This window comes from Rana temporaria, chromosome 8 (assembly GCF_905171775.1).
Source record: "Rana temporaria chromosome 8, aRanTem1.1, whole genome shotgun sequence".
Taxonomy (NCBI): Eukaryota; Metazoa; Chordata; class Amphibia; order Anura; family Ranidae; genus Rana; species Rana temporaria.
In genome coordinates, this window is record NC_053496.1 from 117,110,656 (window position 1) to 117,131,905 (window position 21,250).

Below are 21,250 nucleotides of genomic sequence, written 5' to 3' on the forward strand. Positions count from 1 at the left end.
GGGAAAGCAAGAGTAAATGTAAGTGTAATAATTGGGAAATAGGAATTGGTGAAAGAAAAAGAAAAAAATATTATTTGATTAATTATAAAGAATACTAAAGGAATATAATATTGTTTATAAAATCAAAATTAAGAAAAATAATAAAAAGATAGAAAAAATAATAAGATAGAAAAAATAATAATGATAATAATAAGAAAAATAATAATAAGAAAAAGAAAAAAAAAAAAAAAAGAAAAAGAAAGAGAAAGAAAAAGAAAAAGAAAAAGAAAGAGAAAAAATAAATAAATAAATGAATGAATAAAAAATGTGTGAAGATATATAATGATAATAAGGAATATAAAGTATATATATAAAAAAGGGCCCCCAGTGGACCCAGAAGAAACAAAAAGAAAAACCGTAGATAAAGTCCACAGGTCACAGCATAAACCCCTCGAAATCCATTACAGTAATATTTGACATTAATGTTGTCACATCAAAGTATGTTCTTCTGTATAACCGAAAAAAATGGTATTCAAAAAACAAATCAAGTTAATTATAAAGTGTTGTTGCATACCTACAGTCATATAGGCTGCACAATAAAGTTCTATACTCCCAAGTGTCGGGTGGTGGGGTATCGCAATAATGGGGCTCGTATAAGTGTAAAAACACAGTTCACGGCGCCAATTGCACCACCTCCTTCTATCAACAGGAAGTATTAGTGCTAAAGGGACTCGGACAGGATGGCTTGATGGGCCTTGATGGATTAAGGCTGATAGCCATTTGGTAAAGCCTGACCATAAAAGATGGAAGAACAGCTCAGATGGAAGAGCTTCAAATCAACAATGTAGTCACCCCGATATGTCCAGCTTGTGGTCACTGGATTAAACTAAAGAAAGGGTTTGTAACTAATATTTTCATTTAACCCTGGATGCTGAGTGGCATTAAGTGTATATATCCAGCGTGCTTCCGTTTGTAGCAGTCGTTTGTCAGCATCGCCTCCTCTCTCATTGAGAGGAATGTGTGCCAAGGCAAAGAAGCCTAACATTGCCTGGTTGTGGTTATGGAACAAGCCCATGTGGCGGCTAATGGGTGTTTCCATAAGTTTTTTCTTTACAGCTAAGACATGGTCTCTCATTCTACAAAAGAAATTGCGTTTAGTTTTACCTACATAGTAGGCACCGCAATTGCATTTCATTATATAGATAATGCCAATTGTTTGGCAGGTTGCACGAAACTTAGGTGAATATGTTTCGCCATTAGGTAGAGAAACACTTTCACCTGGCAGAATATATCGACAAAAGTTGCATTTACCGCACGGGAAAGTTCCTGTCTTAGTTGGTTTGGGCACCATTTGTGTCGCATAGTGGCTGGTAACGGCTCTATCCCGAATTGAGGGAGAGCGTTTGAATGTTATCTCCGGTTTTAAATGGATGAATTTTTTAATTTTATCATCGGAGGTGAGGAGGTACCAGTATTTGCTGTAAATATTACGAATAGTTTGGTGCTGACGATTGAAGCGTGTAATCACCCTAGTAGTGTTGGCTTTAGAGACATTTTTAGATTTATAGATAAGATCGTTTCTGTCTAATCGGCTGGCTTTATTGTAGGCACGGCGTAAGCAGGTCTTACTGTAGCCTCTCTCTTTGAGGCGGGCGTAAAGCTGTGCTGCTTCTTTTTTGTAATCTTCATCGCGGGAGCAATTGCGCCTCAGTCTTAAATATTGACTGTATGGAATACTGTTGATTAGCGGACTGGGGTGCGAGCTGGAAGCATGCAGTAGGCTGTTGCCTGCTGTAGGTTTCCTGTAGAGTGTAGAACACAGGCTACCTTTATTATCAATAAAGAGTTCAACATCCAAAAAGGTTATATTTTTTTGGCTATAATTGTATGTAAATTTTAAATTGTAGTTGTTAATTTGTAGCCCCTCCAAAAACATCAGAAGCTCATCACGAGAGCCCCCCCAAACCATGAAAACATCGTCTATATAGCGATGCCATGTTAGCACGCTATCAGACGACGTGTTCCTGGATTCCTCATTGAAGAGGTCACGTTCCCACCCCCCCAGGTACAGGTTGGCGTAGGAGGGGGCACAGCCTGCCCCCATAGCTACGCCCTGTACCTGGAGGTAGTGGGAACGTTTTTTTTTTATATCAGAAAAGTTTTTATTGCTCATAGAACAAACAAGAAAACAGCAGTATGACATCTCATACAAGGTATAAACAATACACTACACATACAACTCTTCGTCAGATACCAAGCATGTATGCATCCTACCCTATATTGCGTCCTCCCTTCCCACTCTTCCATATCTAGCGAATTTAGTTACCTCCTAACAATCTCATCTGGACGAGCTCCACAGGGCTCAGGCCGGGTGTGGCTAGCCATGGATCCCATATTCTGTCAAACTTGCCCACCCTACCCCTGTGCTGATAAATGTACCTTTCCATCACAAGTATCTTGCCCATATGTGTCACCCAGAGTTTAAACGTGGGGGGTGCCTCCAGTTTCCACTTCAGGAGAATGACCTTCCTGGCCTGGAATAAAGCTCTATTGAGTGCTATTCTAGTTATCTCCTCCGACACCGCCCCCTCCAATACTCCGAGCAGGCAATAGACTGGTTCTAAGGGAACGGTAGTCTGGAAGACAGAGTTGAGCGTGTCCATGACCTCCCTCCAGAACCTGTGGAGTTTGGGGCAACGCCAGAGCAGGTGAATCAAATCACCCGTCCCTACCCTGCACCTGTTGCACATGGGGTCAGGGACCCTGCCCATTTTAAAGAGTTTCACGGGGGTGTAGTGGACCCGTAGTAGGATATATAGTTGCGATATTCTCTGTGCGACGTTAAGGGAACAACTATTGACCACCTGCAGTGCTTCCTCCCACATGTCACCTGTCAATGGCCCAACGTCCTCCTCCCACTGATCTGCCACCTTCATAGGATGTCCCTCTAGAAAAGAGTCAAGCAGCATATTATAGCACAGTGAAATAATGCCCTTGGTCTCCGAAGCGTCCCGTAGGACGCGGAAGACCGGAGTGGGGGACTGAGCCCACTCCACCGCGCCCCCCTGGGCCCTGATTGCATGTTGCAGCTGGACATAGTAAAAAAGCATGTTTTGTGGGAGCGCAAATCTGGACCTTAAAGTATCAAATGGGAGCAAAGTGCCCCTATGAAAAATCTGTTTGAGTAGGCTAATACCCCGATGGCTCCACCGGGGGCCCTGATCTAGTTTGGCTAATTCCGTGTAATTGTCGTTATCCCATATCGGGCTGTATTCAGTAAACCCTGTGACCCCCTGGAGCTGCCTCGCCTTATTCCACACCTTCTGGGTAAGTGCATATGTGGGCATTTTCCTATTGGGCTTCTGGAAGTGCTGAGCCTCAAGTCCCTCCAGAATCGACCGGGCCCCAGTGCCAAACAGTAAAAGCCTGGCCGAGGAGCCGGCCGGGGCCGGAGACATGGCACCAATTAGGTGCTGTAGCTGCGCAGCTAGGTAGTAGATCCATGGGTTGGGGAGTGCCAGGCCCCCTCCCTCCTTGGGCCGCTGCAATTGCTCCAGCTTTATCCTGGGCGTTTTGGTGTGCCATAGCAGTTGTCTAAAGAGTGAGTTTACCACTCTAAAAGTTTTGAGGGTGATGACTATCGGGGAATTGTGGAGCAGGTACAGCAACTGTGGCATCAGGATCATCTTAATGAGATTGGTCTTACCCGCGAGGGACATTTGCAGCCTACTCCATATATGGATCTTGTCTCTGAACCTGGTCAGTAGGGGAAAGATATTCAAACGACTATAATCAGTCACTATGGGGGAAACATGCACCCCTAGGTATTTAAAAGAGGACACTACCGGGACAGGGGTTGAGGGGCTACCCTCGGACTGAGGAGGTCCGTCCAAGTACATCAACGCGGATTTAGTCCAATTTATGGTGAGGCCAGAAAAATGTCCGAACCTCACCACAAGGGACATCACCTGGCTCAGGGATTCATCTGTATCTTCCAGAAACAGGAGCATGTCGTCGGCGTACAACATGAGTTTCTCATGCATGTCTCCATATCGGAAGCCCCTAACCGCTGGGCAGGCCCGCACCAGGGCCGCCAGGGGCTCAATCGCCAAGGCGAAGAGCAGGGGGGACAGGGGACAGCCCTGCCTGGTCCCCCTGCCCAAAGCGAAGGCAGGAGACATCCGGTCCGACAGCCGCACGGCCGCCTGGGGCGCGTCATACAACAGTCTCACCCACCTCAAAAAATTAGGGCCGAAGCCAAACTTGGCCAATATCACCCACAGATACCGCCAGCCGACACTGTCGAAAGCCTTATTGGCATCAAGTGACAACAGTGCCCGTTGGCCGACGGTGTCCGATGGGGTCTGCATGTTTAGGTACAGGCGGCGAAGGTTGGTCGCGGTGGAACTACGTGGCATAAATCCCGCCTGGTCAGGGTGGATTATGGATAGAATAATCGTGTTAACCCTCATGGCCAGTACTTTGGCTAAAATTTTAACGTCGCTCTGCAGCAGGGAGATGGGCCTGTATGAGCCTGGGTCTAGGGGGTCCTTGCCTGGTTTCAACAAAAGAATAATGTTTGCCCTTGTCATGGAGGGGGGTAGCTTCCCCTGTTCAAAAGCAGCATTAAAGACCTCTAGGAGTTTGGGGAGAATCTCCCCCCCATATTGGGTGTATACCTCCATAGGGATCCCATCGTCTCCCGGAGCCTTACAGGTAGGGAAGGAGGCAGCCGCCTTCGTTAATTCGTCAAGGGTAAGGGGAGCGTCCATTGCAGCTCGGGCCTGTCGGGACAACATCGGAAGAGCCACTTCTTCTATGTATGTTTGTAGCTCACTGTCAGGGTAGTCGTCACAGGGTTTATACAGATCCATGTAGAAGGTCGCCAGCACGGCAACTATCTGCTCTGGATCGTTCACTAGCCTCCCCTGAGAGTTGCGAATTGCTCCTATGGCCGGGGACGCCTGTTGGGACCTGGCAATCCTGGCCAAAAGTCTGCCCGTCTTTTCCCCCTCCTCGTAAAAAGCCTGCTTGGTAAAAAAACGTTTCTTTTCCGCGGTGGACGCTCTCAACCGGTCCAGGGAGTCCTGGCCCGATATCCAAGCGTCCCTCGCGGAGTCCGAGGGATCTGTTACGTATTGTAATTCCAGTCTCTGCACCTGGTCCCCGACCTGTTCTAGAAGTGCTGCGGAGTTGCGCTTAACGGCAGTGATTTCAGCAATGAACGTGCCCCTGAGGCAAGCCTTGAATGCATCCCACCCCTCGACTGCATCGCCCCCTTGGCCATTTTCCGTAAAGTATTTCCCTATCTGCAGCCCTATTCGCTCATGAGAGGTAAACAGTTTTAACCAAAATGCGTTCATTTTCCAGGGGACCCTGGGCAGGGAGGAGGCCGGGCGGGTAATAAGGTGTACTGCCAGGGGTGAGTGGTCCGATACCCCTCGGGGGAGATATTCCGACTTGGAGACCATTTGCAGAACCTGGGTGGACCCCACGCACAGATCAATGCGTGAAAGCGACCCATGGGTCTTAGAAAAACAGGAGAATTGTTTGGTCGTCGGGTGTCTGACTCTCCAAACATCAATCCAACCCACCTCCGCCAGCAGGCGGCTCAAAATAGTGCCTCTGCCCCCCAGCGGAGGTATGGCCGGCGGATGCCTATCCAGCCTGGGGTCCAAGCACCCGTTAAAGTCCCCCATAATCATGACAGGTATATCAGGCTTATCCGCTAAATGTGACAGGAGACATTGTATAACCTCTCTAGAAAAGGGGGGGGGAATATATACAAAAGCAAGTATCATTGTCACAGTAAAGAGTTTGCAATGCAAAAAAACATATCTCCCTTGGGAGTCTATTACCGATTCTATTTCCTGGTAGGCCAAGGATTTGTGAACCAAAACACTCACCCCCCGAGAGTAAGAGGTGTGAGTGGAGTGGTATGCCCTGCCCACCCAGGAAAGTCCCAGGCATCCTATAGTGTCTTTCGTAAGATGAGTCTCCTGGAGACCCACTACTGCAGGATGGAACTTCCTCAGGCATGAGCCAATCATAGTGCGCTTCAGGGGGTCATGGACACCACGGACATTCCATGATACTATAGGTGTGGTAGCCATGACCGTTGGGGATTAATGGCACCGCCGTACGGCGATAGCGTCTCAGGTCCACCTCGAGCACAGGAGTCCAGAACAAAAAATGCGTGCCTGTAGGCATCAGTCCATGTACGAAATGGGTGGAGGTATAAAAAGTAGAATGTGGGGAGAGGGGAGGTAGCGTAGCGTATAGTGAGATGAGCAAAAAACAACACAAAAACTGAGATGAAAAAACACAGTCTCCGGAACTCTGTGCCAACCGGGCACCTATCAGTCCTCCCCAGACTACGGGGTCTTTCTCTAGCGTGTGCGACATAGAGGGGGGGTCTCCCCCTCTGCCGCTCAGATTCCAACATTGGAAAGGTAATTTTTCAAAAGCTCTGAGCTCGCGCTGACAAAAACAAAAAAAAAAAAAGAAAGAGAAAATAGCAATGTCCCGCAATTAGAGATATAAAAAACAGGCATTTCCCACAACAGGTGTCATACCTAGTCCATCTTGTGCGGTCAGGTGTTTCAGTCCCCCTCGTCTACGTCCCTTCTCCTGCGCAAATCTTGTTCGTTGCGGTCCAACCACTCCGCAGCATCCGCGGCGGATTCGAAGAAGGTGGCTTGGCCTCTGACTGTGATTCTTAGTTTGGCCGGGTACAGCATGGCGTATGTCACTTGAATCTTTTGTAGGCGCTTCTTCACATCAGCAAATTTGGCTCTCCTGCGCTGCACTTCTGCGGAAAAGTCCGGGTAGAATGAGACCCTTGCTCCATTATAGTGTACAGTCCCCTTCTCCCGCGCCAGCCTGAGCACTATTTCTCTGTCTCTATAATTGAGGAGCCTGGCGAGCATGGGCCTCGGCGGATTACCTGGCGGGAGGGGTCTTGGTGGCGTGCGGTGGGCCCTCTCCACCGCAAATAGTGTGGTAAATGCTTCCGCACCAAATATCTCCTGGAGCCATGACTCCACGAAGGCTGTGGGGTCCCGGCCCTCCACCTTCTCAGGGAGCCCCACGATGCGAACATTGTTCCTTCGTAGGCGGTTCTCGATGTCGTCTGTCTTTGCGTTCGCCTGACCCGCTTGCTGCAGCGCAGTTCTGGTGTCTCTAACGAGGTGGGGCATCTGGTCCTCCACCTCACTAACGCGCCCCTCCACTGCCGTGGTGCGTTCTCTTATTTTCTGGATGTCATGTCGGATAAATGACACAGTTTCTGTCAGGGCCCCAAACTGCAGCTTTAGGCCATCCACGGACGCAGTCACAGATGTGGTGCAGCTTTGCACTGCCTGCAGGATCTCACTCAGCGTGGGTTGTGGAGCATCCTCTGGCCTCTCAAACAGGTCAGCTATCTGTCCTTGGGACACCTCCAGGGGCAGCGTGTCATCTAGGGTGGAGGCGCCATCCTGCCCCCCAGCCTCATGTAATGGTGTCGACAGCTGAGGGGGAAGGGAGCAGCTCGGGCCCTGGAGCTTTTGGGTATAGTACAGCATATCTTTGGGCTGCTCCCTCCCCTGCTGTTTTGAGGTCTTGGCCGGCTTACCCGTCTCCTTGTGTGTCTCCCAGCCGCGCGTGGCCCTCTGAGGGAGGACGGAGCCGGCGCCATCTTGGAGGGCCAGGGCCGCCACCACCGCCGCTTCTTTTTCGCCTCTACGGGCCATCTCGGGGATCGGGAAGGTCTCTGTGTGGTCGCCGCCGTGTGGAGGAAGGTAGGGTGGGTCTGTCGGCACTTTGTGCGGTACAGGATCGCCGCGGGAAGGATCGTTGCAGGATCAATAGCGGGAGCTCCGTGCCAAGCGTCCGCTCACATGCCTGTCCAGGCCACGCCCCCCTAGTGGGAACGTTTGAACAGAAAGATGTTGTTCGTCAAAATAAATTCAAGCATTTCTATAATGAAATTGTTATATTTAGAGGTATTTTTGTCACGTTCATTGAGGAAACTCCTAATGACTTGTGTCCCCAGCCCATGTGGGATAGAATTATATAATGCCTCTATGTCAATGGCAACTAGCCAGGCATCAGATGGAATAGTAAGGCCATCAACAATCTTTAATAGTTCGATGGTATCTTTTACGTGAGAGAACAGGCTCTGAACATGAGGGTATAGGTATTCGTCGATGATCCTACTGATGTTTTCAGTAAGGGAACCACAACCAGATACGATTGGACGTCCTGGAGGGGGTAAAACCCCCTTATGTATTTTAGGCAGGGCATAGAATGTCGGGGTGGTGGGGCTCTCGATGTTAAGAAATTGCAGAGTGGTCTCATCTATGGTGCCCAAGCGGCGTGCGCGGTTCAAAATCTGGCGATATCGCTCAATGCTTTGTGTGATCATCGAGGCTGGTACAGGTCTGTACCAGTCTCTATTTTTCAAAATTTTAAGGCACATCTCCTCATAACTGTGTCGATCCATTAGTACAATGTTTCCCCCTTTGTCGGAGGCTTTAACTACAAGATCGTCGTTATTACGGATAGTATTCAAGGCTGTTCTTAAATTTTTATTAAGGTTCGAAGTAGTAGGTGACTTCCAGTTCGCTGCCTCTATGGCTTTGGTGACCTGCAGGACAAAAGCCCAAATATTGGGATTGCCCTGCAGGACAGGAAATGATCTGGATTTGGGCCTATAAGTTTTAGGGGTGACATAGACTGGTTTATTATGTCTTGACTGTATTAAGCCGCCGGGCACCACGCCCGGAAGTTGATACGTCCAGCCTTCCTCCTCAGGATTACTCTCATCCCACAGTTCCATTAGGTCCTGTAGGGCCTGTAACTCCTGCAGGGAAACATTGTCTAAGGCAGTGTTGTCATTGATAGAGGGGTTAGAGGGATTAGCCGCGTTATCGTAAAGTACCTTGTACATTAATCGTCTAGCGAAAAGGTGCAAGTCTTTTACCAGTTCAAATTTGTCCGCCTCGCCATCTGGGCAGAATGAGAGACCAAGTTGAAGAACCTTTTCTTGATCTGTGGTTAAAGGATAGGGAGAAAGGTTAATGATATTTTTTACTTTTGTTGTGTCCCGGTCTACATCATTGTGGGGACCGGGACCTGATCTTTTACTGTCGGCTGGGTACTCTGTGTGCCTGCACTGTGTTTCCTATCGACAGTAAATATGGGTGCAGTGCGTAATTCTGATGAAACATTAGATGTTACATGATTGGAACTATGTGGCATGGGGGTCATAGGTGGAGCAAGGGTAGATGTTGTAACTAATCCTGTAGTAGAGATAGGCAGCGTAAGAGAAGTATTACTGAAAATGCTCGTGTTATTGCTGGAATTACTAGTACGCGATCTTTGAGCACGGGATCGTTTATCCTTTAGAGGAAACTGAGATCGAGTGACCTCCTGCAGGCTCCTGTCTAGATCGTTTTTTCTCTTTTTGTTATCTGTGTCAGTGCGTCTCTCAACTGGAAAGTAAGATGCAGATGACAGAGAAGATGTATCAGACTGACATCTAGGACTATTTTTAGGGGAGCTTTTCTTATCAAAGGATTTCTTTACATTAACATTTTTACGCTGAGGGTTACTCGGCCATCTATATGCCTGAGCATTGTCATATGCCCTTTTATCTCTTTGGTATTTATTTTCCTTAGTTTTAATCAGGTTAGTGGCATACTTGGTCAAATGGACTTTAAGTTGATCATCATATGCTGAGTAGTCAACATATGAACGTACATTGTGATTAATGTCTTGCCAGTCTTTGATCTCACAATCAATATTGCTCATATCACGGCTATATTGTTCACACAAAATATTCATCATATTAAACGAACAGTTCTGTAAATTAAGCTCCCACGCTGCCTTGACATTTGCTTCTACTTTGTTAATATTTGGAAATATTTGTATCCTTAAACCCCAAGGCACAATTTTGGTACTGATGTATTGTTGAAAGAATTCCTTGTGCCAAAATAGGCGCGTTTTCTTTTCAACTAATTTTTGTAGACCCAGGAAAAAGGAATTAGCATCATCTTCTGAAGCCTCATCCTTGATCCTAGATTTCTTCACCTCAGCTATAAATCCCTCCCACTCCTTACCACAATATTCCACCATCTTGACAGAGAGGTGATTACTTTCTCGTTGATTGGCTAGCCGAACGGTATCAAACAAGCAAGATGGTAACGAAGAGGCCTGTCCCTTAAAACAATAGGAACGATAATGTGCAGTAATAGTGAACAGCTGGTATGACACAGCAAAAAATAAACAAATTAATATATTAGTGTTTCAGTAGTTAGAGAAAGCACATGGAAAAATCAAATTGTCACAATAAATGTGGCACATGAGTGAGGTTAACAGGAAGATCAACTAGAGTATGTTAGAGCTCTGTCTTAAATGGGGGGAGCACGGGTGTTTAAATCCACCCTATAATAAGATATAAGTGGATTGACAGAGCATAAACATTAATTAAATAAGGATTGACTGTCAGCTTTCAAGTCCCTCTATGAAAGAGGATATATGGGGGTTTCCTTATACAGGAAAAATATGGGGACTCTTGTTAAAGCATCGACAGTAAATTTCTGTAGAAATATGTGGGCCTGGTCAAACCTCAATCATGAGAGCCACAACATCGATATGAATATCAAAAATATTTATTTTGTAAAAAGGTTTTCTTTATAAAAAGACATAGAAAAAGAAAAAAAGAAAAAAGCAAAAATATTGTACATTGAATACTATAGAATGCATACTAGACAAATTCCAGACTATCAAATAAAATGATACTTCAAGTGCATATAGATGCAGGTGATCTTCACTTCATCCCACATGTAACGGTTCTACTAGTTTCGCCCAAGGGGGCTTCGTCAGGAACCAATGGGGGGCAGTAGTCTGAGCAAAAAAAGAGTATATCAATGAACAGGAACATATAAATCATATTATATACAAAAAGTCACATAAATTGATTATATCGGTACATACAAACGTGTCTGGTTGACCATAGAGTTTAATATAATCATCGTCTATTATAGAACATAAAGATAATGTATTTTCTTTAAATAAATGAAAGTCGAGTTAATGGAGTATCTGTGGTAGCTGTGGACTTTAACGAAAGAAATATAAATAATAATTATAAAGAATATATTTACCTGTAAAAGTGGACTAAAAAAACCTGAATGATTGGCCGTGATTGGCTCAAAGTCCCAGATGGAGAATCCCAGATAGATGGAAGGAGGGATGGGAGAAAGAGGAAATAATCCTCTTAAGCATGCGGGTAGGAACGCCGTGCCATGCACAGAGCCTGGATGCAAGCCTATAGAGGAAGAGGAGCCGGAGGCAAGCAGGTACTGTAGGTACAGAATAAAAATATTAAGAATATTGGAAAATTAAGAAGCAGCACAGCTTTACGCCCGCCTCAAAGAGAGAGGCTACAGTAAGACCTGCTTACGCCGTGCCTACAATAAAGCCAGCCGATTAGACAGAAACGATCTTATCTATAAATCTAAAAATGTCTCTAAAGCCAACACTACTAGGGTGATTACACGCTTCAATCGTCAGCACCAAACTATTCGTAATATTTACAGCAAATACTGGTACCTCCTCACCTCCGATGATAAAATTAAAAAATTCATCCATTTAAAACCGGAGATAACATTCAAACGCTCTCCCTCAATTCGGGATAGAGCCGTTACCAGCCACTATGCGACACAAATGGTGCCCAAACCAACTAAGACAGGAACTTTCCCGTGCGGTAAATGCAACTTTTGTCGATATATTCTGCCAGGTGAAAGTGTTTCTCTACCTAATGGCGAAACATATTCACCTAAGTTTCGTGCAACCTGCCAAACAATTGGCATTATCTATATAATGAAATGCAATTGCGGTGCCTACTATGTAGGTAAAACTAAACGCAATTTCTTTTGTAGAATGAGAGACCATGTCTTAGCTGTAAAGAAAAAACTTATGGAAACACCCATTAGCCGCCACATGGGCTTGTTCCATAACCACAACCAGGCAATGTTAGGCTTCTTTGCCTTGGCACACATTCCTCTCAATGAGAGAGGAGGCGATGCTGACAAACGACTGCTACAAACGGAAGCACGCTGGATATATACACTTAATGCCACTCAGCATCCAGGGTTAAATGAAAATATTAGTTACAAACCCTTTCTTTAGTTTAATCCAGTGACCACAAGCTGGACATATCGGGGTGACTACATTGTTGATTTGAAGCTCTTCCATCTGAGCTGTTCTTCCATCTTTTATGGTCAGGCTTTACCAAATGGCTATCAGCCTTAATCCATCAAGGCCCATCAAGCCATCCTGTCCGAGTCCCTTTAGCACTAATACTTCCTGTTGATAGAAGGAGGTGGTGCAATTGGCGCCGTGAACTGTGTTTTTACACTTATACGAGCCCCATTATTGCGATACCCCACCACCCGACACTTGGGAGTATAGAACTTTATTGTGCAGCCTATATGACTGTAGGTATGCAACAACACTTTATAATTAACTTGATTTGTTTTTTGAATACCATTTTTTTCGGTTATACAGAAGAACATACTTTGATGTGACAACATTAATGTCAAATATTACTGTAATGGATTTCGAGGGGTTTATGCTGTGACCTGTGGACTTTATCTACGGTTTTTCTTTTTGTTTCTTCTGGGTCCACTGGGGGCCCTTTTTTATATATATACTTTATATTCCTTATTATCATTATATATCTTCACACATTTTTTATTCATTCATTTATTTATTTATTTTTTCTCTTTCTTTTTCTTTTTCTTTCTCTTTCTTTTTCTTTTTTTTTTTTTTTTCTTTTTCTTATTATTATTTTTCTTATTATTATCATTATTATTTTTTCTATCTTATTATTTTTTCTATCTTTTTATTATTTTTCTTAATTTTGATTTTATAAACAATATTATATTCCTTTAGTATTCTTTATAATTAATCAAATAATATTTTTTTCTTTTTCTTTCACCAATTCCTATTTCCCAATTATTACACTTACATTTACTCTTGCTTTCCCTCTTTTTCTTTTTCTTTTATTCCCCTTTTCTCTTCTTCCCCCTTTCCCTACATCTATTTTCACTTATTTGCCTGACACGGATTCAAACTTGTTTTGCATGCTCTCCTATCACCAGCATTGATCTCCTGCACTTTAGCACACTGCCGTTATCATCAGACATCTATTAGTATTGCTGCAAGCCATTTTGGGCGCTAGGGGGCACGCACCAGCTCAGCGTTACTGATCTGAACTCAAGCGGAGGCTTGAGTGTCAGTGCGCGTCCGCTTTCTCACGGCACCCATATGCTAGGCACTGATGCGTCATTTGTGACGCTGGTGCACTTTCCCAGGAGTTCCCCTTCTCCGCGCTGGCGCGTTAGATTCAGCATCTCCTAGAGGGATGCTCTTCTTCTGCGCAGACGCGGTCCCTGTGGTTCCTATGGGCAATCCCCATGACACCTGCCGTGATTACCACGCCCATCTTAGAGTGAGGAGCTGCCCCCTACTCAGCTGTGTATCATCTCACTCTGATTGAGGGCAGCTTATTAGTGAGCCGCACAGCTGATGTGTCAGCGTGAGCTCTGCCAGAGGAATCATTCCTTGGTATACAGAGGCAACAGCAGGTCATAGGTATGCTTTCATCTACCATTGTCTTATCATTATTTCATTATTTTCTTCCCTTCCAAGTTTAATTCATTTTTCACAACAGTCTGGATGTGATACTTTGTTGCCACTTGCAGACTCTGTGAAAATATACTTTTTACTCACTTATCTGTCAACAATGAGGAAATATATTTTTTCCTGGATTGACTTTCTTTCTTTTATTTCTTACTATTCAGTATCTGGACTATACAGTTCTCCTGGGCAATTTATCTGCCCTATTCCCGGCAGTTATTATTGCAACTAGAATCAGGTAAAACCATTACCATTATTCCTTTTAATTAGATTAGTATTTTCATTCTCTTTTCATGCTATACCCCTATTACTATGATAGGTATAACAACTATAAAGTTGAATTATTACAAAAAAATGCTACATTCTTCTAATTAATTTAGATTCGTTTGATACTTTGCAGCCTATATAGGCGTTTATATTTATATTAACATTATCTTTATTACTGCTGTCGTTTGCAGTTTTAATAATTAATTTTCAAACTAATTTGTCATTATACAATCTGATGATGTAGTGAATGACTTCCTATTTTGTGCAGTATAGTATTGACAGAAATCTCTTGGGATGAATTATACCCATCTCTTCTGAGACTACCTCATCATCAATCTTCCCATTATTTCTATCATCATTTTAATCAGGTAATAATCATTAATTCTTTTACACATATCTCTCTACAGTTGTCTGTTCTTCGCAATCTTTCTCCCTTTCTGGTTACCTTTTCTCTTTTTCCTTTTTTACTTGTTAATTTTCCAATATTCTTAATATTTTTATTCTGTACCTACAGTACCTGCTTGCCTCCGGCTCCTCTTCCTCTATAGGCTTGCATCCAGGCTCTGTGCATGGCACGGCGTTCCTACCCGCATGCTTAAGAGGATTATTTCCTCTTTCTCCCATCCCTCCTTCCATCTATCTGGGATTCTCCATCTGGGACTTTGAGCCAATCACGGCCAATCATTCAGGTTTTTTTAGTCCACTTTTACAGGTAAATATATTCTTTATAATTATTATTTATATTTCTTTCGTTAAAGTCCACAGCTACCACAGATACTCCATTAACTCGACTTTCATTTATTTAAAGAAAATACATTATCTTTATGTTCTATAATAGACGATGATTATATTAAACTCTATGGTCAACCAGACACGTTTGTATGTACCGATATAATCAATTTATGTGACTTTTTGTATATAATATGATTTATATGTTCCTGTTCATTGATATACTCTTTGTTTGCTCAGACTACTGCCCCCCATTGGTTCCTGACGAAGCCCCCTTGGGCGAAACTAGTAGAACCGTTACATGTGGGATGAAATGAAGATCACCTGCATCTATATGCACTTGAAGTATCATTTTATTTGATAGTCTGGAATTTGTCTAGTATGCATTCTATAGTATTCAATGTACAATATTTTTGCTTTTTTCTTTTTTTCTTTTTCTATGTCTTTTTATAAAGAAAACCTTTTTACAAAATAAATATTTTTGATATTCATATCGATGTTGTGGCTCTCATGATTGAGGTTTGACCAGGCCCACATATTTCTACAGAAATTTACTGTCGATGCTTTAACAAGAGTCCCCATATTTTTCCTGTATAAGGAAACCCCCATATATCCTGAAGTTGCATATTCATAATGGGGAAAATACCAATAAAATAATGGAAACATCACATGGTTCTAAGGTAAAATATGAAGCATGCCATGCAGATGTGGTGCAGTGTAGGAAAGAATTGAAAGTAATGAAGCAAACTTTTGATGAAATTGTTAAGGTCCCACAGAAAACTGTCTGTTCCATTCAGACAGAAAATACAGGAGGGAGGCCCAACCTATCTATGTTATCTGCTAGGGCTTCACCTTACTGGGAGCACAACTTAAATATAAGCAATGTAGAAACAGCAAAAGAAATACCAGCTCTAATGTGTCAGATGTCTACGATCTAAATTAATTATTTGCACCAGATCCAGGCGTGAATGTCAGTGAACATATACCAATGTAAATATGTAAATGTAACAGCCTTTTTCTTCCATGTTTCTACACTTTTATAATGTATTACATTGATAAATAGCCCTCAGCCTCCATTAACATCTTTACTACCTGATAAGATTACTGCAACTTCCTGGAAAGCAACGACTGTTGGATTTTCCTTAGTTAAAATATATGTAAACCCTAAAAATAAACTTCTCCTATTTGCTCCCTATTATTTTATCAATTCCATTAAAGGCATTTTGTTATTTTCTAGAAAACTTGATCCTGCTAGGAATTAGTAATCTCATAAGGTTTTATGTTTTCTACTATGTTTTTTGGAACTACTAAACACCTCCCACTTATGTTATGGAGATGAGGACAGAGGGAAGTGTTGTGTAGTCCTAACACACTTTCTATCCTAGGTGACAATCCACATTCCATAGATATAGTACACTGAGTGAGCATTGTCCTCTTAGGACACATAGGACATATCTAATGATCAGTAATCTTTAATATATTACACCAGTGTTCTTGGGTTTTGATATGCTTTAAAACAAGTTGTCATGAATATTAATAGAAAACCTCCCTAGCATTTTTATGGATAAACAGGACCGATTTGTTAATGTCTTGTGTCACCCTGGATCATTTATCTTCAGTAATTCTAAGAAGCAATGGTTGGATGGTAGACACATTGGGGGTTATTTATGAAAGGCAAATTCACTTTGCACTACAAGTGCACTGCAAGTGCACTTGGAAGTGCAGTCACTGTAAATCTGAGTAAGTACTGCTGACTTTATCATCCAATCATGTGCAAGCTAAAATGCTGTTTTTTATTTTTCTTGCATGTCCCCCTCAGATCTACAGTGACTGCACTTCCAAGTGCACTTGTAGTGCAAAGTGGATTTTCCTTTAGTACATCACCCCAAAGAGACCATAGTCTGCAGGACATAGTCTGCAGGAGTCAGAGCATTGCACCCTGATTTCCTGGTTGTGGCTGCAATGCCTTGCAGATTTCAATGCAAAAAAATAACAAATGTCCATTAAAAAAATTAAAAATTAATATGGGAGCATTGATTATTCTTGTAAAAGGTGGACTATGTCTTTAAACTGCCCCACTGCTCCCCATTTTTTACACAGCTGTATCTGGGACGGTGATAGAAATTGGCCAGTGGCAGGACAATTTTGCATCAGTGAGAACCAGGACAGTCTCAGTGAACCACTGACCAATTTGATATCTGTTGGTCTAAGCAGGCCTCCTACTGCCCTATGACAGGCTATTTTTTAAATTGAAAGGAATAAGATTGGGGTGCAACTGCTGTATACATATAACAACTTACATATTAGACTTACAAACAGAACTCTGAACTCCCAGCTACTTGAACCTGGACAGACTCTTTTACTGCTATTAAAAACATATCTGTGAATAGAAAGTATACTGTTTGATAAGAATGTTTAAGAACATAGCAAATAACATATAACTTGTATTCCTACACACGTAACAATTACTTTGCTCTTATATAGGGATAGGTGCAGGAGTTGGAGGAGGAGCTGCTGGAGGAAATGTTGGTGGAGTGAAAGGTGGCAGTTACGGATTCAAGAAATGAATATCTTAAAATAAGTTAAATTGAATGCCTAAACAACTATTTGTAAAGCTGTATTATGTATCATTATTTACAATTAACTTCACGTGTGTCTCATTTTGTCTATATTGCTGTTCATCCGAATAAAGCATACCTGATTTAGCAATGTTATTCTGTTGATGAATATATTTTTTTTCACTTACCTTGTAATTTTACTTTCATTCCTTCACATTTTATTTTTACTGTTCTCTTCACAGACTCACGCACATTGATGTTACATATGCAACCTTCATTAATGCATATCAATAAAATCTACATTTTGATACAATATCCATACATCCCTTTACACAACGTACAGCCCACACATTTCTACCAAACATCAAGGTAGTACCACTATGACATAGTAGCAATACCATAGAAAGCAGAGACCACACACCAGTGACGTCATTTGCTTCAAAACTTTATTCCAGCAAGACAGTGTAAATCAGAATTTCAGCCTGGAAGACCCATCCATTGGGCATTTTGTAAGCCAATCCCAAGGAACTCTCTTCCAACATGTGGACAGTTGCCGACCTAAATATGTGAAGAAAATCATAGAAGAAATTAACCGGCAACCCGTTACATTACAAGTTCCAAATTCGTTATTAATCTACATTAAAAATGGCACAAAATAGCCAACATGTTTTGGTCACGATGGCCTTCTGCTGTGAAGAAGGCCGTCCTGGCCAAAACATGTTAGCTATTGTGTACCACTTTTAATGCAGACTAATGAAGAATTTGAAACTTGGAACATACTGGGTTGCACGTTAATTTCTTGTTTGGATTGATTCCTTGGGAGTAGGGATGAGCTTCGCGTTCGACTCGAACATTGCCTGTTCGATTGTTCGTCGAAATTCGAACAAAACGGGTCGTTCGCGCCAAATTCGAGTGACGCGCCACGGCCCATAATTCACTGCGGCATTGCGCGCTGATGATTGGCCAAGCATGCACTATGACCCCAATTATGGCTCAGGGCTTTAGCACACGCCCCACACTGTAAAAGGCAGCCTGCAAGGTGGCCTCGTGTAGTGTGTTGCGGCGTTGTTGATGAGAAGATCAGTCCTATAGAGAGAGAGACAGTGTCTTTTTTACTAGATAGATAGATAAAGCAGGCAGGCTAGTCAGTTTAGTTAAATTTACAGTGTGTAGAGGATATATATACATCAAATATGGGATGATGCTCTCGAGGAGGCAGACGAAGGAGAATCTTGTCTTCTAGTACTGTTGGACCTCAGCGCAGCTTTTGACACGGTAGACCACAAACTATTGCTGACTCGGCTAGCTGAAGTAGCCAAAGTCGCGGAATGTGACTTATCCTGGTTCTCCTCCTTTTTGGAAAACCGATCACAAGTAGTGAAACTGGGACTGTTCACTTCTGAAAAACGCGCGGTGTCATGTGGAGTCCCTCAAGGATCCCCTCTGTCCCCGGTGCTGTTTAATATCTATCTTCGGCCCCTTTTTGAAATCATCAGCAGCCAAAAGCTGCTCTACCACTCTTATGCGGATGACACACAATTGTACTTTCGCATCTGCAACAAAAAGGATCATCATCTCGGTCTAGAGAAATGCCTCTCATTGATAGAGAACTGGATGACTAAGAGTTATCTTAAACTCAACTGGTCGAAAAAGAATCAACCGGCAACAACCTGGACACCTCCGTCCATTCTGGGCAAAACCATCAACCCTAGCACCAAAGTCAAAAGTCTCGGAGTCATCTTTGACACCTACATGACAATGGATGCACAAATAGCGTCAGTAGTCGCCTACTACGCAGACTTATTCCATTTATTCCCAAAGAGGACATAGCGGTCGTGGTGGGAACAATTGTTAACTCCAGACTTGATTATGCAAATGCCCTCTATCTCGGACTCCCAAAGTACCAAATCACTCGCCTGCAGGTCGTTCAGAATACTGCCACGCGACTGGTGACTGGGAAAAAACCTTGGGAATCAATCTCACCCTCACTGAGAAGCCTTCACCGGCTGCCAGTGAAAGACAGAATCACTTTCAAAGCACTCTGTCTGACGCATAAATGTATTTTGGGAAATGCCCCCAAATATCTATGCGAAAAACTAAAGGCTTACAACCCCAATCGCGTTCTGCGATCCTCCAACTAAAACCTACTCCAAATGCCCAAAACCAGATACAAGTCCAAAGGAAAAAGAAGATTTGCTGTCCTAGGCCCTCGACTTTGGAACATTTTACCAACCTCCATTTGTTTGGAGGAGAACCACTTGGCCTTTAGGAGAAAGTTCAAGACCCATCTCTTCTGAGGTCAAAGGAGAAATGGTCAAACAAGCGCCCAGAGGCGATTCAGTTCACATGTGCAGCGCTATATAAGTTTTTCACTCACTCACATCCCAAATGTTGTACATATATTTATACTCTGTATAGTTTAGCTAGATCAGCTATTCCTATTTGTCAGGCAGTTGATTGTGCTAGCTGCAGTGTTCTAACGTGTTGTATTGCCCATGTGCTGTATAGTTTGCACCTAAACGTACTTGGTGTTTACAGCACTTGTGCTTTATAGTTTGCACCTAAAAATACTTGGTGTTTACTGCACTTGTGCTGTATAGTTTGCACTTAAACCTACTTGGAGTTTACTGCACTTGTGCTGTATAGTTTGCACTTAAACCTACTTGGAGTTTACTGCACTTGTGCTGTATAAAAAATTGGTATCAAAACATATAGCCCAAAAGGTGGTTATAAAATGATAAAACAGCGCTAAGATGGATAAAGTCCAGTGTAGATAGTAAATGTTAGAAAATTCCACAGGTAGGTATAGTGAGACACAGTTCAAAGAAGTATAGGAAATGCTTCAATGGTTGGAATAGTAGTGCACCCTCCATCGACTCCCAATCTTCACCACACAAAAGTCAGGTACACTTCCCCTCTGGGGTTCACACTCACCAGATAGCTGGCTAAACAGAGCCTTGAAACTATTTCCTCCTGATCAGACCTCCAACATCTCTCCAGAAACAGCAAAGGTTAATTCCAACTCATGGATCATAATAAACAAAAGCACCAATATAGTGTAATTCCGTTTTAATGTAACAAAGAACCCGTGTAATAACACCCCGCTTCCTATCTACGTACAAAAAAACATCTGTAAAAGAGCATAAAAGAGTGTAATCACCGCTCTCCTCCGCACACAGGGGGTCGCGCTTGTGCTGAGTGCACGCTGCTGGAGACGCCTGTCCTGGTTGCGATGGTTCAGTGGTTGAACGCACTCCTAGCAGTTCCTGGATACGCCGTCGTCCATCACATATTTTTTCTGCCGTGTTAAGTCACTGGGATAATACAAATGTGTGATTTGTTAACGCTGCACAAAGTAAATAATCTATAACATCATACATTAGTTGAACGTGTCTACATAATAACATAATGTTCCACGGTAATAACGTATACAGAGACACTTTGCAAAAACAATAGCCAATTGGCTGTGACAACATTACATTTACATCTATACCAAAATGAAAAGGCAAGATAGTGTCACTATAAAAACAGACATCCCTGATATGATTATCAGCATGCGGCTAAGGTAAAGTACCCATCAGCCAGTGGGAAATGGACAAACCATATCAGTAGCACATCAGTGTCACAGACATTTACCCTTTGTATACCAAATTGTGCCGTTATTTATCCATTAACCCGTTACGATCAATGGTAATTTCAAACATATAGGGGTGTGCATTTTAGTATATAAAAATACGCATACACATGTAAAATGCACATATAAAATGCATCTAGGAAGAGGAAAAAGGCAACCTGAAAGTTGACTGCTGTAAAACTAAATAAAATTCAATAAAACTAAATATAAAAATAGAAATAAAGGTTGGAGAAAAAATTCTTGTCAACAAATTCTAATCAGTGCATAACTGCTAGATTCTTGGTAGTAAGAGTGTATATCATAATAAATATTCAAAATCATATTTGTACTCAGAGTCTCAGGTAATCATGCTAGGGAAAGGTCTGAGGGGAAACAGGGAAATTGACCTGAGGTGTGC

General features: G+C 42.8%; 1 long non-coding RNA gene across 1 annotated transcript; it reads left to right on the forward strand.

The window, feature by feature from the left end:
• Nucleotides 1-13,472: 13,472 nt before the first annotated feature.
• On the forward strand, nucleotides 13,473-14,993 carry LOC120910705. Its single transcript, XR_005741544.1, has 5 exons — nucleotides 13,473-13,620; nucleotides 13,830-13,903; nucleotides 14,206-14,300; nucleotides 14,447-14,644; nucleotides 14,902-14,993. It is a non-coding gene; the product is annotated as an uncharacterized LOC120910705 (long non-coding RNA).
• The last annotated feature ends 6,257 nt before the right edge of the window (nucleotides 14,994-21,250 follow it).